The following is a 14,211-nucleotide window of genomic DNA, read 5'->3' on the forward strand; positions in this document are numbered from 1 at the left end:
TAGTTTTTAGATCTTATCGACTCTATTGTTAAGACAAGTTTGATATGTTTAGAATATGGAATTACTTGTCCCCTGCCGAGTGCATGGCACACATACGAAAAACTTAGCTCTGTATCAACGTTGTTTTCGAAGCAAACGCGCTAAAAATAGTTTTAGTGGAAAAACAAGGTACACATGAATTATCATAATATAGGTTACTTCACATATGTCACACCTCATAACACATCATCAGTGGGAGCGCAAAGTTGTTTATCTTTTATTTATTCATTATGACCTCCGCTCCTTCACCTTTGTTTCCACTTAACGATAGAAAGTTTACTCTGGGAAAGCCAAATATAGCTTCCATAGTTAATCCAATAATTCTATAATCATTTTCATACTATCGTGTTGATCAAATCTATAAAATATTTATGAAGTACTTGATTATGTAATAAAATACTAAAGACTTAGTTATTATTACCTCTGATTATATATTTATGTGGTATAAATGTCTTCTCAGCTCGGTAACTCTCTGTTCTATATAGTTGTATTGTTCGTGCAAAACAGACACACTATACTTAGGGAAAGTCAATAGTGGTGTGTACATGTAACCGATACTCAACGTGGAAGATTTTGGATTTTATGTTAAGGTAAAGGCTTATTTTTATACCTATTTCAAATCGGGAAACTACCTCCGCATGAAACTCTTTAGTTAAAACGTAAAGAGCTTTCATTACACAGGCAAATACTGTTCACGTAAAATTCATATGAAGCAAATTTTTCAAGAAATTTGCACGATATTAATATGAAAATTCATGTTATTGTACGTGAAATTCGTTTATTATAAATTTCATGTGTACAGTTTATATGGAATTCATGTGAATTATCGATTAACACTAATTTCACGTGAATTCTGTCGCGAATTTTACTTACTCAAATCAGGTTAAAGTCATTTGAAATTCATGAAATAATTTTACTGTGTCACTATTAACTCTACTGCTGTAAACTAAAAAGATAAGTAGTGCATAAGCATACTGATACTTTAACCATAACAATATAGTGCAATCTTCCCTGTTGTGTCGTAAATCTTATCTGATTATAGTCAAACTAAAGTGTTAAAATAGAAAAGACTAAAGACGCATAAAACGTTCATCGTAACAATAAGGACGATTTAAGCTGATTCAGGATTATTTCAATATTACGCAATGACTGCCACACTTAACAAATACGAGATCAAATACTTGATGACCTTCAGATAAAATCAAGGTGTCACCTCTTTGATCTTAATGCATTTTATCTGCATAGGATGTTCACTGATTATGCAGTAAGCATCATACCCCAATGTGGTTGGTCTTGCATTAGCTTCCATAGATGGTTATTTGCCAATATTGTACACCGATCAACAAGTTTTCATTGAGAAATAATATGAAGGGCTCAACCCCAATTTACAAAAGAGTTTTCAACTTTTTTGTTTGAACTGAACTATCAGTTGTTAATCTTTTTCTATCTTGACAATGTTGTTATCCTTTAAGTTTATGGTATCTTTTGTTTGACCATAAATAACTTTACAATATGAATACTGTTGTTATGATGGACTCCTTCAATGCAGACCTCCTGGATAGTTCAGAAAATTTACACCCAATTCATTACAGTAATTTTAACATGCAATAGGTGCAACAGTGCAATACATGTACAAATTATTATCAACTTTAGCAACGGACTCTTTTAGTGTCTACATTGCTATGAAACCAAGCACAAATTGATGCTGGGTGACCATCGTCACGTCGCATCTTCTTTTATTTTGCTTGGAATGACTCACTATGACTCGTGATAAACTTTTCTTCTGTATTTTAACACACACGATAAAAGTGGGTGCTTTCAGAAATGCAGAATAAGTCTTTCTGTATTCGGCGTACAGAACCTGATCAATGACTATAACACAGTCAGTTGAAGTTTTAGAAAATTCCCCTTTTTTCTTTGGGAGGTGGGGGCGGTGGGTTATATTATGTTCCGTTTGATTACCGTTACTTTATCGTTGTCCTTTACTTTTGAATTTTGTTAATATAAGCATACTGTTTACTTCGTTCTGTTGTCTTTATTGTTAATGGAGGGTTTTTTGCTATCTGTCACATTTGTACTCTTTTAAATGCATCACATACCACTACACTTACATTTAATGACTATAACTAACCCCTTTCTATTAGGCTTCCCTAAACATAAATACACAAATTTAATTGACGGTATTGCTCATGTACTTTTGCAAATATTTGGAGATGGTTGCTTTAAGATAAATTGAAAAAAAATTTTTGCACATTTATCTTGTTTTTGACACTCAAACTGTTAAATAAAATTATTCATCGTGGTTGCTGGCGATGAATTTCAGACAATATCTTATTTGTTAAATGTTTTGTTTTCTGCATCTGGAAACCTGAGGGACATTCTCAGATATTTGTCATAATTATGTTAAGCAGTGATTTCATATTTGTATAAAAACAAGGTCGTCTTTTGCCTCCCATACATGACGCTTTGCAAACTCTATTTCAACCAAGCTGTACAGGAAAGAACGACCAGTCGTACTATTTTGTTACGGGCATCACTGCAGCACTAGACAATAGAACTAAAGCAACGCTAATGTATACAATTGCATCTTCATAGACTCCGAACTTGTATATTCATCTGGACTACTTTTAACTCCATAAAGGAACTAGGCAACTCCCGCAAAGTATAAAACATCGAAATTAAGATAAGTTTTGAGTTATTAAGATTCAGCTCGTAATGAATCATTGCATTTTATATATTTGGAACACATGAAATAACTGCCAAATGCCCTCGTACGATATTTTAGATGGGTACCTTGTTCTTTCAAATTGGAGTTGTTCCAACATAGCTAAAGCAGTTCTATAGTCAGTAAACGAGTTTACGTCGACGAGTGTTAGGGTCGTCCATTAATGCAAAATACCGATATGATTCACATAGTCAGGCCTCGGAGGTGTAACAAGCTAAAGTAAACACCATTAGTGAATTACACATGTTTAAACTGTTCAGGATGAACTTTTTTCTGGGTTATGAAAAATAATTGTTCTTTCTAGTCGAGTTGCAGCTTACGAAAAGTAGTTCAAATTCTCCGTTGGTTAGAAAATGTTTTATGAAATGATTGACTTCATAGTTAAAAACAATTCAACCTTACTTGTTGCGTAGATCTTTAGTTTCAGTTTTTGGGGCTTAATTTCGGAAGTTCGGTGTTTTTGTAACGACTTTTAATTAGTCTTGTCTTATCTTTCTAATGCTTTTGAACATTCAAATCGTGAATGTGGTTCTATTTAGCCGTGTAGTTCTTGTTCTAATAACTACTAAGAATCTTTATTTGATATTTGGCATAAATATGGATATTGTAGGTGTTCTCTGGGGTCATTTGTTGGAGATATTCGATAGTTCTTTTAAATCTTTTGTGTCACTCGACAACATTTTGGTTCTTTCTACATTTTTTTATCCATTTTACTACCTTTACTCTTACTCTTAACGATTTGTAAGGAAGAGGTGGCTATAGCAGCAATGTTCATGGCGTTGTATATTGCCAAGGGATGTATGGTGCTGTTTTCAAGGTTGATCGATTTATGTGAGTACGACAAGAGCTAACCTGTTTATTTGGTGAAAGCGTAGACGGCTATTGTAAGCTTCTTTCTTTGACTATCTATGTTCGTATGATGAGTCAACTCAGGTTATAAGATGCTCTAAGAAAATTAGATACCTCGTGTATCTTAACTACAGCCAAATATGAACACGAGTATCGATTGCTGCATATAATGAATGACAATTTACCCATTCTCTCCATTCCCATTAGCTGATTTAAACAAATGTTTGTTTTAATTGCTTCGACAAGCAAACACAGAGACCCAAAAGCCTGAACGCCGAGCGTGAGACCTTTATGTATTTTTGAAGGTCTTCGGTGGTTTGAGTCATATTTACATGACATGCTACAAGCACATTGCTGTTCAAATAGTGCAACTTTCAGAGATAAATATTTAGTACAATATTAAATCAAGCATACTATTTGTTTTGGTTTGTTCTAGTGCAGTGATTGATCTTTAGTTTTCATTATCAATATATGCAAGCATTTTCTATGCGTTATACTTCTTTTGTGTAAAGTCAGTTGTTTTTGGATTTGCAACCTGGTTCTAGTATCTCCATTTCTATTCATATATACGTTATTGAATCTTGCGTCTCTTTGGTCAAAATTCCTTTGGCTTTGTGCAACTCGAAAACAAAAGAAGAAGTCAAGTTATCTTCGGGCGTTGCCCTTATAAATCGTATGCAACTAATGAAGCAAGATTATTCGATCAGCAGCCATAGCATAGACAACAATGAAAACCAAAGATTACCTTGGCTGCCCATGTATGTTCCACTGTTTTTGCTCATACTTATAGTTTTGACAGTTCACTCGTCCGTTCTATTCCATCTGATTGTATACACCATACCGTTTCCACACCGTTTCTTTCAATCAAGACGGTGTGTTAATTTTTTATGTCTTATTGTTTTAGAACATATGAATATTGTTCATATTCAGTGGTCAATTTATTGTTTCGCTCAAGCAAAAACAGATTTTATCATGATATCCAACCGCCATCTTGCAAATACTAAAGTCCAGAATGCAATTCTGTGTCCTGAATTAAAATACCTTGAAATACAACCTTGAGTGCATCCGTTTATATGTAACTTTGCACCCACCAAGGTCACAAGTTTGAGTTGTTGAAGTTGCTAGTTACACGGGGGAATATTAGATTAGTTCGTTTAAATCGTGAAAAGGAGGATATTAATTATTTGAAGAAACAAATAATTTTGTTTCTAGTTGATCATTAAATAGAATTCCATTAGAGGCCTTTAAAATATGGTTTGTACCGAATTTCCTGGTTAAAGACATACATACATATATAATCTACTTCCTGGTTTCGCGAGGACTACCATTTAGCTAGGGACTTTTTGTTTACTTCGTTTGAGTTTCATTTTAATTTGCTTGTATAAATGACTTTTAAATCTATACAGTGGTAGATCCAGAAGGTCCGGAGTTGGACCCCTCGTTAGGCACATTTTGTTTATGTAGCGAGAATTATTTTTTGTCTGTAACCCCTCCATCTCTATTTATCTGCACATCCTTCTGTTAAAATTAAAATACCCATAAACAAGTCTCCCTGCTTTTTTCAAATTTCCGCCCATGCTATGATATTTTGGTCCCTGATTGACTTATTAGTATGTGCATGACTAAACCTGCTATGGTCACAAAACCGTCGTGTGCTTTTTAAAACTGTTTTAACTTAGTCCTTAACTCTAACCGTACCAAAACGAACCGTGACTAAACAGCTGCTTCGTAATGAATATTTGCCATAAACTTGTTTACGGGTATTCTAAGTTTAACAGAAGGATGTGCAGATTTTACAAACAGATAGCCAATTTAAATGGATGTTCTTATGTTTATAGCCACGTTTTAACGAGTGTTTGTGGTTATTTATGGAAAAGTGTGAAAGATGACATGTTGGGAATAGTATTTTGGCTCCATTTAATAAATGACATGTATATTTTTTTCAAGTTTAGTGTGAATATCATGTTTCATAAACAAACTTGTTTATTTACCTTTTAATACGTAAATGTAGTAGTTCAGTAAATATGTAGTTAATTAGAAGATTTGATGGAGACTTAAGAATTTTGAAACGCCTTTTTGATGTTGTTAATAGGGTTTCATTTTTTCTCTTAGAACGGAGTAATAAGTGAAATGGCAGTTTAAAATAGCTTCTGTTAGTGTGATAACTATCATAAACATGTATTACATAATGTATTACATAAATTAGATTAATTTGAAACTTTCAGTTTTCTGAATTTCCGATGTGTTCCATTATATTGATGACGTTGATGCTGTACAGCAATTGGTAGAAGCAGAAATATTGCTGACTGATTTATTAAGTTATATCAGACAAGTTGTCATTTTCTACAAAGCTTCACGATTTCCAAATGGTTATGTCCTGATGATTTGTGGCCTGAACTATTCAAACCACATTTGAATGTATCAAATGAGATCACAACTCTGATTGCCCGTTGACTTATAAGACACCATTAGCCCGGAAAAGCTTTAAACGAACCATCCATTCACGGACAAACAGCTTTGAATGATTTTTGTCCCACATTTTAATGGAAAGACATTAAACTTTAGTCTCGAACAGGTGCGCATCAATTATCGTATATGTCAATGTGCCGTTTATGGCATTGAAAAAATGTCCTTTATAAAATGGTTTCCGATTTCAAATGAACGTTAATTGTTGAGTAAAACATGTAATTTGTGGCGATTTATATGTAAGTTGTAAGTTGTATCATTTTTATTCATTTGTACTTTAAATAAAAGTTACTTATTTTCTGCTGAATCATTCTGATCAAATGTTTATCCAGTCAATGGACAAAATTGTTCGTTTACATGCTGTGATGGTTAACAAAGCAAAGTTATTGAGATATAGTTATTTTTTTAAGCTGAAGCATGAGTAAATTGTGGGAAAATACATATTATCCTTGAAGCAGTGGAAATATTGCGAGATACAATGTATGTGTGTAAAACTGGCGATTTCATCGAGGATCAATGATACATGTATTAACCGAACCTCTTCGGAATTGGGGATTTATGGTCAAAGTTAAAGCGTCCAGAAACTGATAAAATTTACTTTAAGTGGTATTTGTTTCGATCTTTCCTCAATTCATGTCATGTTCGGTTCTAAGGTTTATTGTAATGGCGTGTAACATACAACTTATTTGTATACCCACATGGACAAAATAAATTGAAAGTTTATAACAGAAGTATCACTAAATAACTGAGTTTATTTTTCGCAATACAAAAAAAAACTAACAAACAAAAACAAAAACCAAACTATGAGAGAAAAGCTTCATGTGTCATTATACTAATTCTAATTCGCAAAACTTCGCAAAACTTAGTCGCCAAGAAAATTGACATTTATAGCTTATAGTAGAGAATTTAACACATTTAAGTGAAATCTTTCGGTAGCGATTCAACTAAGATACAGATTAGTACTGATAAAATTAAATGATCTCCTGATAGTATCCGGGAATATCGTTTTATATTGAAATATTTGTTAATATGGGAGCTTCCCAAGGCTCATGCTACTGACTAAAGTCAATAGTGTTTATAATACGTCGTAACGATGAAGCCGTGTCTAGGGGGTCGTAGGTGAAGAGCAGGCATCCCTGTTCTTCGTACATATCTCTTGCTTAGTTTATTCTACAATATGATAATACTTCAATGAGACAGGATTAATTCGTGGACACAACTTAAGGGGTCAAGGGACAATGAACTTATAATATATTCTCTTGATCATAATTTGGCTGTAAACTATACCTAGACCACTCGACCATCAAGGTCCTTTGCTTAGCCGGAACAAATTAAGATGAAAGTAAAGGATAGGCTGAATTCATTAATGTGTGTCATTGTGTATTAATTTAACAATAAGATATAAATGATAAACGGAAAGCGGCTTTATTCATGTGTTGTACAGTGTGTAATCATAATAAAAAAAAGGATCTGATATGGTGAAACGCAACAAATGTACCATCGTTTAACCTTTACGAAAAAAATACTTAATATTTACAGAGATCACCAAAAGGTCTTCAACAAGTGTACACACATCTTCAAGTAAGCGCTGAAGGCCCTGACACCAAAAGTTATAAAACCCACGGTAACGTCCTGAGAACGATGACACCACCTCAAAATAAGCGAAGAAGTCAAATAACTGCACGAAAACACATTACTGACCAACATCTCCTTCCGTTTGAATGTTTGCATGTCTGCGGTGGGGTAAAAGTCATTCAGTTGTGTCAAACGGTAATCTAATTTAAAAAATAAATACATGTAATTTTGGCGCGGTTAAAAATCTACTGTTAGCTCCTGACGGTACTTTCGTAGAATATTTTTGACCCAACAATGGAAGGGAGACACTGGGTACACATGGGTTTCGAAGCTGATTAATTCAGAAATATACAGTCATCATATATAAACCTTTTTTTTCGTTTTTTTTTTAACTGCGGGATAGTCGATGAGCATGCGCGACATATGTTTACGAAGTAGATTTTTGGGAGAACAAAGATTTTTTATGGCAGTCGTATAAAATAAGCATGCACAAAGACTACTCCGCACTTAAAACAAGTGGGTATATTTTGGTTTTAGTTAGACAGTCATTCGTTGTATAGTCTCATCCCAGATGTCTGTTTGTTTTGAAAACCGAGACAGTCATGCGAGAATGTGGTTTCCTGTGTTCAATGACAAGTCCAGTAGTTTTAAATTTGATACCTATTTTCTCCAATATTTTTGTATGATTTTTACCATTATGACAGATGTTATTGACTTCCAAAGGATACTTAAGATAATATCACTAAAGATTGTCCAAGTGAAAAAAATATAAAATCATCTCACTAGGGTCATTTGATACGATATTGTCTATGAAAGCATTGGAATTGTAAAATTTACGGTAATTGTTCAGAACCTGATATACACTTTTGGGGGTATAAGAATGATATTCTAGACCAAAGGTCACTCCTAAATGTTTCTAATTGGTTTAAATTTCAGTAATAATTCATAAATCACTTATTTTTTTAAATGTTCCACCGGCAGGCTTTACGCTAGACAAGTACACAGTAAAATTAAGTCCCAGTGTCGGCCTTTTTGTAATGATATTTATCATTAATTAGAAAAAGCTAAGTGGACCGTGAATGATAAAACCAAGATACGAAATTGTAAATAAATTCCAACAGTTTTATAGCTTGTAGAAATTTTATGAATGACGTTGCTTGAATGTCCACGAGGAGATATGAATATGTTGTGTATTTCAAACCACGTTTATTGCCCCAGGAGCTCTTTGGTTATCATTTGGACGACAAATTTATGAGGAACACATTAAAAATTAGATGTAATCGTTAAAAACAATAAGATTATGATAAATCATGACCTGGATAGAAAATATGTAAAACTAAATTAAGAAGGACAAAATAGATATGATTCAGAAAGGGGGTTGGCTGCTGAGTCTGAAACCTAATAAGTCACTAGTGCCCCAGGTTGACATAACCAGACACTTACACTTGGTATTCGTGCAGACTTACTACATTGTAAATGATTGCACGTGTTCTGGTCGTAATTTCGGCATGTATATAATAGTTCTTAATATTTTTCATGCAAAATGAAAATAACCGTAAAATAAACCTTTAGGTACACAACATAGTGGCATTTCATTTTTGGTAAGACGCCAATTAAAAGCGTCCTTGAGAACTTCAAATGTTTTATGCTTTGTTCAGTATTGGGATGGTCATATGTTTACGCTATTTATTACGCGATGTACTAATCGAGAGAAAAGATCGACCATCTTGCATTTTGTCAAGAAGTAAAAATTAATTGTAAGAATACTTAATCTTGCATCCAAATGAAAGCTTTATGACATCACTACTAAATTTGAATCATCACATTAAATATGAAATATGCAATATATATATATATTTCTTAAAAACTCATTTCTACCCACATTGACATGTATCATTAGATTACTTGTGCACACCTCCTCCACAAACAAATTAATAAAATTGACATGTTAATATAAAACGCTTGAATTTCATGTTTATACATTCAATTTGGTTTATTTATCTACTAGTTTCCTTCTTTTCCCACTACCGTGTACAACACCTATGCATTGGAACATTACTCTCCACTTTACATCCAATATGAGTCACAAATCTGTAAAAAAAGATAGATTCGCGTTGGTGTTGATTTTACATAACATCGCGGAGCTATACATATTTTGTATATTTATTTTGACAAGTGATTAGGAATGAAACATGAGGTCAATAAGATTGGTATCAGCAATTATATTTATCTGATAAAAAGAAACAATTTTAACAGGTTTTTATAACAATCATTGTTTCTTGCATAATTTCATTTGATCTTCGAACGCTCGTGGCTGTTTTTCAAATACCAGAAAATCACAAACCACGGTTGCCAACGTCATAATTGACCTTCGACGTTTTCCCATTTTTTTATATCTTTTTTAAAAATTTTAATCGTTTGTGAAAAGCACTCACTTCATTTTAGCACGACAGCTTTTTTCCATTCAAATACAATATATTTTTATGCCTGTAGTGTAATAAGCTGCCGAAGTAGATTGTTCGTATGGGTCTACGGTTACATGTAGTGTAATAAGCTGCTAAAGTAGACTGTTCGTATGGATCCACGGTTATATGTAGTGTGATAAGCTGCTGAAGTAGACTGTTCGTATGGGTGCACGGTTACATGTAAATATTTATTTCAAGTGAAGACTTTAAAACGACCCTTTAGATCTACGATAGATCTACAAACTCATTTTTCATTGTGTTGGATCGTTGTGTTAACTCAAATTCGTAGTTTCGGCTTGATAGCAGAGCGATGACCATTATTTTCTATGCACATTATTTTGACAAATTTTCACACCCTCCTTTTCAGTATAACTACAATCCAAGGTCATAAAAGTACTATGAGGCACTACTTTGTGATTGTGTGAAATATCCTAAACCGGGCAATATAATAGAATTTCACTCAAATTTATGCATGAAAATTTTGATGAATACGAAAGTTTTCAAATAATACAACAATCCATGAAATCAATTGCCAGGGTTTAAATGAAAACCGATACGATTTGTATACGTGAAACGACAGTAAACAGTTATTTACAGTGAAATCTGTTCAAACCGAACCCTTTATAAAAGGCTTTGAAATTTGTTCGATTTAAGGAGGTAGAACCTAGGGTAATGGACTTAACTCTTAAATTTGGCGATATGTTTTTATCTTATTCAAATTCACCAAAGTCTATCGAGATTTCATTTGAAACAAAATGAAATCAGTCCAAGTTACTTTGTTGCTTGTAGAGATTGAAGTAAAATGCTGAATACAAACATTCCAATGATTTGTAAGAGTTGTGTCCCTTACCCTGGGTCTACCTCCTTAAACATGTGTTTGTTTTACCCAAGCTCAAAATATGGAAAATGTACTTTGTTATAAAGGGTTTAAAAAAATGTCTGGTTTAAGCAGGTTTTCGGATTAATCATGTTTTGGTTTAAACAAGTTTTACTGTAGTAAAATCATGAATATAGGAGACAGTAAAACAGTACTGTGACCGGGCTGGTATTTTTACAATTGTAGAAACATTTTTGTTAATATATATATTTTTCAGACCTTGCTTTATATGGATTCGAATCCTACAGTCGCATAGATATATCATTCAAAAACATGTTAACAGTCTCAGATTTTATTGGCTTGTTTTTGTTTGATTTTCGGACCCTGGGTTTCTGGAGCATAGGGGAATGAACTTAGCTACATAGTGGTCGCTTTTATCCTGTAGAGACTGATAATGCTATCATGTATACTGCCGGATGTAAGGTTTCAACCTTAGCTGTTATGGACATGTTTTTTGTTTGATTCCCGGACTCAGGATTTAGATTTCCTGTGCTCTGATGCAATAAACGTGGCTATTCACCGGTCACCTTTACCCTGTATAGAACTTGCATGGCCGACATATCTATTTTTGTACCCATATTGTATCATGTTTGCTAGAACCCAATGCTCCGCTGTCCTTAATCCATTAAATAACCATGTTATTGTTTTTGTTTGTACATCAGATTTAATTGACGACGATCCTTTGACTTGTGTCTATAAAGTAAATGTTATTTGTGCGTTTTATTAATTCATCTTTTCATTGAACCAGCTGAAATTGCTTGTTAGGAAGGCTATAGTTCGAGTTACATTGCTATGCTGTCTGTAATTTGTTTAACTTGCGCAGCTAAGATGTGTGAAACTGGCCAAAACTGTACCAATTTAAGGTCGTCTTTGTATTCGGGTAGTGGAAATGATTTTCTTTGGGATGATGGGTTTGGCTAAAAATGGAAATTAGATCACCGAGTAATCCAGTCTACCGTTCTGAATATCATCTTTAAGGTCATGTATGTTTTCCGTGTCTGGTCTTTGTCCCTGGATTGCATTCTTTTGATTACCACTATAGCCTTGGTTCCCTTGATTACTCTTGTCTAAGCGGTACTGTAACAGTACTACGTCCAAAATAGGTACATGTAACCTCCATTAATTCAATGTACCGTTCCATAAGTGGTCCATACGTGGTCCATTAGTACAGGGAGGAAAATCTTAAACTGAATGGATTTCGTCAGTGGCCAAATTTGCATGTAATGAAATTGTTAACGATACTGTCTAAAACAATATATGACACAAAAAATGAAGGCCACACACACACCGATTATCACGACAAGAAAGTGCATAACAACTTTGAAGAACTAAACATAGAACTATGTTGGCATTGATATACAACCTCCTTGAATGAGATACTCAAACTTCACACATTTTATGCGTTTAAAACAAGAGAAATTACTATATTATAATACTTTATTAACTCTTGTAATCTCCGTAAATCATGGCATGGGGCCTATACAACTAGGATGAACGAAATGTGTATTTGAATCATTGATACAATATAAGTGTCAACATTATTGTTAGTTCAAAGGAATCCTTGTCGTTTTGTTCTCTTCCTAGTCTATAAACAATCCAATCGGGGTCATACAAGTGTTTGTTTTTATTTTAGTTATGGCCGAAGTTGATCTCGCTGTGGGTCATTTTTTGGTTTTTGCGTGGTCATCCAATTTTGGTGTAAACAAATTAAGCTAGGTAAGGAGTACTTTAGTCATGTTGTTCCATTTCACTGTAAAAATAGTTTGAGTTACCGCGAGGAATGAGTAGGGTAATTCTTTCAATATCAACGAACTTGTTATTCACCGAAAACATGTGAACCCCTTTAATAACAATATATATATAATGCATGGTATAAAATACAAGTTGCACTGTGATCTCAGATTTTTGCACTGATGTTAAGCTATTATGAACCCACATTCCAATGACCATCATTAAACGTTTCACAATGGTCATTTTAAAACCATTTACCTACTCAAATACTCCGAACACTAAGGGTTACTTCAAGTGTTTATTTATATTTGTAACTTGTGGGCTAATAAGAATTTCCATAAGTACACCTTTGCCAATCGTCAGGCTATTTAGATCTCACTTTGCTGTACAGGAGTATAGCGCGTTTAATAACATATTTTTCTTTTATACTGTATGATTGCAGCAGAAGACGTACTTCTACAACTCTGTCAAGAGATGCAGTTGTTACTCATTTTCGCCGATGTTAAAATGTAGAAATAATACCATTCAAATCCAATGTCAATCTTAAGCCTATAGGCGTTACTGTGAAATAAATGGAGGTGACTTATGCATCCAGTTGCTTACAGTCAAACTCGGCACTTAATATAAATTTGCAAACTAAGCCGATTCGAGATTTTCCTTTAGTATATTCTTTGTAGATAACACAGAGGCGTAGTGCGGTAAATAAATAGTAATTCTTTTGGTTATAGTTATAGGACAGTCACATGGTTAAAGCTATTATGTTTTTAATTTAGTACTTTTTAATCATTTATTGTAAGTACATATGTACTAACCCCTAGATACTTAAAGACTTACCTTAAACATTATGAAAGCTTCATACATGTATAGTATAGTTATCTAAATAACGAATTTTATATGAAACTGATGGAGGAGTAGACTCGAGCGGAAATCAAAAGATGGTATTCCAAGGATAAATACTAGACAGGGAAAATAGACACACACAACAATGTGCATAACATAACCAACATAGCACGTACAAAGAAGCAACATAACACGTACAAAGAAGCAACACAGCACGTACAAAGAAGCAACATAACACGTACAAAGAAGCAACATAGCACGTACAAAGAAGCAAAAGTAAATGAGCAACCCGACGAGCTAAAGTCTTTCTTTTTCTTATTAAATATAATTATATAATAAAACCGAAAATCAGATTGCAAATATTAAATAAATATTTTCCATGAATTGTTTTAATATCGACCAAAATTATTTACGATAGTATCTTGCTTAAACGAAATGAAAAATGGCGAAGTATGTAATATATCACTTTAATTAGTTATGAATGTCGTCATAGGGCCGTAGACGTTAAAAGAAATATACTTTTAAATTTCGGTCAGAAAAACTATCTACCATTCACTGAAATTTTTATTTGTCTGTTGTAAATAAAGAATGACATCATTCGACCCCTTGTAAATCATACACAAAATGAACTAATTATGATTAAT

The 14,211-nt window shown here is 33.5% G+C and overlaps 1 protein-coding gene across 1 annotated transcript in view; it reads left to right on the forward strand.

Moving 5' to 3' along the window:
* Positions 1-549: 549 nt before the first annotated feature.
* Positions 550-14,211, forward strand: part of LOC148604894 (uncharacterized) — a 71,169-nt gene continuing 57,507 nt past the window's right edge. Inside the window, exon 1 of the mRNA XM_088547381.1 lies at positions 550-629. The gene's annotated coding sequence lies outside the window, so the exon portion shown is untranslated. The remainder of the gene's footprint in view (positions 630-14,211) is intronic.

Source organism: Perna viridis, chromosome 10, assembly GCF_037379345.1.
Source record: "Perna viridis isolate PV_CMFRI_1.1 ecotype Kerala chromosome 10, ASM3737934v1, whole genome shotgun sequence".
Lineage (NCBI taxonomy): Eukaryota > Metazoa > Mollusca > Bivalvia > Mytilida > Mytilidae > Perna > Perna viridis.